Genomic DNA, 5,349 nt, shown 5'->3' with positions numbered 1-5,349 from the left:
CAGGTTAACTATAGGAATGGTGGTGAATACGCCCTCCGTTCCCCCCACCCCCACCCCACCCAAATGGTGTATCAATGTGGAGACAGAATCTCCAAGAAGGGGGATTCAAGAGATGGGGGGAAACAACGTCGCCAGCAACAATTATAGAACACAAAGTAAGAGCAGCTACATTGTTAACAAATTGTGTGTGTATAAATGAATTCTGCAATATGCATAACCTTTGGAGTCGGAAGGGACCTTAGAAATGACATGGTCCGAGCATCTGCTTAGTTCGGGGCTCACTGGAGCTTCTTTTTAAGGTGACCTCCCTGCCTTGCCGGCCTTTCCTTGTTGATTGGCTGACAGCTGAGAGACTCAGAAGCTGCTCTAAGGCTAGGTGGGCTTCTCCATTCCGACCAGGCCTTCAACCGCTGGACAATGAAGGCCTCTGCAGGAGAGCAAGTCGGAAGCACCGAAGTGCTGAGAATAGAAAGGGAATTAACCGAACTTCCTTCCCAAGATAAAAGCAGCCAAGAAAGGAATGAGTGGCGTGTGATGACTTCCTAATCAGGAGGCATCTTTCCAGCCATGCTCAGAAGATGTTTCCTCCACAGAGGCGGGCGAGGCTAAACAAGTGAGCAGAAAGGCCAACCGGAAGAGCTCCTTGGCCACCTGCCTCAAAAGAGCGGGACGGAATTCTGTCAGCGGATAAAAATAGAACACGACACACCACCCAGTTGTGGCCTCTGCTACCAGTGCAGGGTTCCAGATGTTCCTTTTAAGGACAATTGATGACCAAAACTGGGGACGGGAGAGCAGGAAGTAGCTTGTCTCAGAACAAAGCAGAGGGGGGAAAATGAGGGGAGGAGGAGGGCTCTGCCAGCCACAGACCCCCTGGGGGAGAAGAGATTTCACCCGGGGCCCCATTGAAACCCCCGGCTTCTTCTTCCTGGCAGAGAAATGCTCCTTTGCAAGCGGCAGCTACAAGGGACCTCGAACCTGAGTTCTACAATCTCTGGCCATAACTGGGATGAAGGTTTCCTTCCTCATCACGGATGCCGATTAACTTACAGTATCAGCGTCCAGTTATCATGACTCCTTATTGTGAAACATCTACCAAAAATGTTTTGCCTAGAGTCAACATAATGGCCGTTCCTTTCCTTCCTTATCAAGCTCTTCGGTTTGGCCCACACCCACAAACCAAGGGACCCAGCCCTATGCTTCCAGTTGATGAAAACTTTGGATAGCTCTGCCTGGGGGGCACTCAGGCCACAGGAGCCGATGCTCTACCCGACATGTAGGCCTTCAGGGGCCACAAGCCCCCCTCCCGTCTTAAAGTAGCTCTGGCAGTGGAGAGAGCAGCTTTCACTTGGGCATTTGTGAAAAGGCTTGAAGCACGAGCAGGTCCAGGGAGAGGAGGGCAAGACATCCATTTCCAGAGGAGTGGATCCCCTAACCCTGCCGGCTGCCCCATGACTGTTGGCCACCAAGAGCTGCCGGAAGGAAGCTGCTGAATCCAGGGCAAGGCCAAGGGATGGGAGAGGGCCTCACCGCCCTGAACAGTTCAAAGCCCGGTTCAAAGGAGGAGGAGAGACCGCCGCAGAAGCCAAGGCTAGGAGAGCACCTGGCTGGCTGAAGCCTGAGACTACATCTATCCACCCACCCGTCTGTCTGTCCGTCTGTCCCCACATCTCTTTGAAATGAGTTTCCAGGGCCTGCCATCCTGCGCATGACCATCATAGTCCTAAGCCATGGAAAAACCGTTCCCTGGATTTCACGGAGGAAAAATGCAGATTCCCAGAAAAGCTTCTGCCCCAGAGCCAGCCCCACAGCATTCCAAAGAATTCCCCACGGAGGCCAAAATAAGCAGACTCCTCAAAGTGCGTCAACAACAATCAGCCTTTAAAATCACCCAGACAAAAGCTATTCATATTTCTGTATTGTGGAAAAAAAGTCTGCTTCAAGGAGGAAGCATTCTTCAGATATCTTGCCTCTGCCTTAGCACATGGGCAGCTGTTCTCCCTCAAGAGGCTTTTCCTGCAGCAGATCCCAATGCAGCCCCCTTCATCAGCTGGTAGGGCGGACTCACCTCTAGGCCCACAGGTTGCTTTCAGGAGTGACTGAGCAGGCAGCATGAACTGTTTTACTGGCTAAAATGCTTTTGCCAGCCTTCAGGTGAGGGACAATGAGCCCCTGGAGCCCATTCTGGGTTGATGTTTGCATATCAAAGGAACTGTACTCCCCCCCATCCCGCCCTGGGGTTCCCTGGGCATTTTATTCTCTTTGGATTCCCGCAAGGCAGAGATGCTTTCTAGCAAGCTTTCTAGCTTATCTTGTGAAGCACTGGCAGCACCGCAACCCAGAGAGTATTTAAAGCACTTGCCGTTCCACCGCTATCCCCCCCCCGCCTTTGCAAATAAACACACTGCTGGCTCAAACACAAGGCAGCTGTTGCTATAGACACCCTGCCCCAAAAGGCCTGTGGAGATGCTTAGAAAGCCCATCATCCACCTTTGGGCTGCATCGTCTACTTGGATCAGTCCAAACAGGAACTGCCCAGCAAGGAGTTATTTTGCCCAAGAATTCCATGGGACATTTTTCTTCCAGCACATTGAGCCTGGACTGGGGGGCCCTGGAAACTCAAGAGGACTACTCTTCTGCAGGAGGCTGCCCTCTCCCGCCACCCCCACCCCCCACGGCTCAGCCCAGCCTGGCTCCCACTCACTTGGGGGGCTGGCAGTCCTACCTCTTGGGGGGGGACAGGTGGGTAAAAGCAGGAGTGCTTTCCGACCTTGCTCCTCTCTAAACCCAGGCGGCTGGCCAGGGAGGGGGGGCGACCCCTTGGGAAACCGCGCAAGGCTGAAGGAGCCCCGCCAGGCTTCCAGTGTGTTTCTTCTTGATCTCCTGGCCTCCCAAGCTTTGCCACAACTCAGCCATCCGTGGCTCAAGGCTGGCAGTCAGCAAAGAGGGACCGGGATAATTTCCACAGCAGGCCTCCCGGGATCTCCCTCACCCAGAGCTCAGGGAGACAAGCAAAGGCAAGCGCCTTTCCCCTTGCTCATTCCTCTTCCCGAGGCTCTGTTTCAGGCAGGAAGGGAGTGAGAGGGGGCCCCTCGGCCAGATGGGCCCCGCAGCCTCTGCTTGGCAGCAGCTTTTCCTCAAGCTGCTGGTGTCCCTTGATAGCAGCACTGGTTGCTCCCAGGGCCCTTCAATGCTGAGGGAAGGAGAGTGCCCTGCTGCCCTCCCACCGCTGCAGTCACGAGGCAACCCTTCGCCCCTTTTAGCAAGGAAGACTGGGACACCCCCTCCCCTTTAAGGTGTGTTTAATATGGTTGGCGAAGGGCCTCGGAAATGCCTTCTGCAGCATTTAAGGCATAAGAAGGTCTTAGTAAAAATTAGACCTGCACTCCCCAAGAGGAGCTGGCAGTTGTACATTAAATCACACTTTTACAATTGCTTTATTGGTCGTTTTGAATGTTAGGGAAAGGAGAGAAAGCTGCCCAACCAGAAGCTTTGAAAGGGTTCTTAACCCGTCCTCTGAAATGGAAACTTTTGATCAGACTGGCGTGACCCTGTCAGCTGGCACCAGAGGAAGCTCTGTTTCAGTGCCAGGGATCTAGGAAAAGGAAGGCCAGGGATTCAAGTGACACAACAACTGTGCCTCTTATTGCTGTAAACGTCCCTGTCTTGTCAAAAAGAAAGCCACATCTGGTGGTTGGGCTCCCCGTGGAAAGGCTGGGCTGTTCTGCTTACAGCCAGGGACAATCTGAGAATTTGGATGTGGATCGGGGAGGCATTTGCCGATTTGGTCACTTCCAGGGCCAGAGAGGAGCCTTCAGCCCCCAGACCCAGACAGGCCGTGAGGAGAGCCTGCTGGCTTGGCAGGCTGAAGATTCCTCTCAGGCCCGAGCTGCTCAAACTGGGCTGGCAGGCTCAATGGCCGGACGGCTTTTTATATCACCAAAGTTCTTGCAGGAAGAAGCCCTTTGAGGTGGGGTTCTTGGGGTTCATGAAAAAGGCTCTTCTTCCACACAGCACAAGCAGAGCAATCCAAGCAGGGATGGTTTTGCCGCCTGGCTCTTACCAGTGGCATTCTGGAGATTCACTCCCCCTGCCAGCAGACCAGACGTCTGGGCGGCCCCTTCAGCCCCAATAAAAAGGAGGAAGTGGCTAATGGGCTTCTGGCCCAGGACCTTCCCCAGCGCTGCCTTCCCGGTGACTTGACTCTTCCGGTGGATCCCAGCCCTGGGCTCCGCTCAGCTGAATCCAGCAGGGAGAATGTGGGATCCAGGCTGCCCGCTGCGTCAGAAGGTGGCTGGCAAGAGGTGTGTCCCCCTTCAAACCCCTGGGGAGTGCAGCGACTGCCCATGCTGGGGAGGCTTCAGTTAAATCAATGACGCAAGGGCATGTTATCGGCCATGGGTGTTTCCAGCACAAGGCTGCCACACAATGCAGGTTGAGAGGCCGCAGAAAAGGAAGTCGCCTTATCTGGCAGGTGCTGGAAAGGTGCAGGTGGGGCTGGGCACTCTCAAGAAGCCTTGGACTACAACTCCCATGGTCCTTGGTTCCACTGATTGTCCCTGAGGATCCTATTGTTCAATTGCAGAAATCATCTGAAAAGATGTTGGGCTGCACACGAGGTGCGAAGAGGTTTTGCTGAAGGGAAAACTGAGCCACACCCGAGTCCCTCAGGGATTTGGGTCGCTCCTTTCCTTAATGGATGCAAAATGAGGGGGTGACTCACTGTACCCACCAACGAAAATTCAGTTGGTTCTCTGCTAACCCCCCACCCCCCCAAAATTGGCCTGCTTTCCCCACATGCACTGAAGAGGGGGTCTTGGCACCCGAGGAAGCACCCACCACACAACAGGCTGTTTGGTTAAGAAAAACTCGCCCTTGAAGTTCAAGCATATTTTTGCCCCAAAAAGTTTAAACCGAATCTCAGATTTTGTTTTGCATGGCCATTTAGCTAGCTAGCCAGAAGCAATGAGGACTAATGAGCAACAGAAGCCAGAATCTGAAGGAAAAACTGAATCATAAATCAGTTCTTCTGACAAGGAAGCCTACAAGTTGTGTCTGCACAAAAGAATGGGGGGGGGGGGGAGGCAGTGGGATGAGTAAGTCATACTGGGGAGAAATAAAACTGATGAATGATTTTGGAATTCTGGCCTTTCTCGTAGGAGCACAGATGGGGGAGGAAGTTGGAGATGCGCCTTCCACAACGAAAAGCAGAAATGCCGTTAACTTCACATCCTCCCTGGAACGTCAAGAGTGGCTGCACCAGTCTCAAAGCAGCCACTCTGTTTCTCTTCTCCATCCCAAAGCTAAGGGCAGGTCAGTGAAAACCACAACTAGAGTTCCTACTCAGAC

Source organism: Pituophis catenifer, unplaced genomic scaffold (genome assembly GCF_029215685.1).
Source record: "Pituophis catenifer annectens isolate HBS135680 unplaced genomic scaffold, rPitCat1.0.hap2 SCAF_14, whole genome shotgun sequence".
Lineage (NCBI taxonomy): Eukaryota > Metazoa > Chordata > Lepidosauria > Squamata > Colubridae > Pituophis > Pituophis catenifer.
This window is presented reverse-complemented; position numbering follows the sequence as displayed.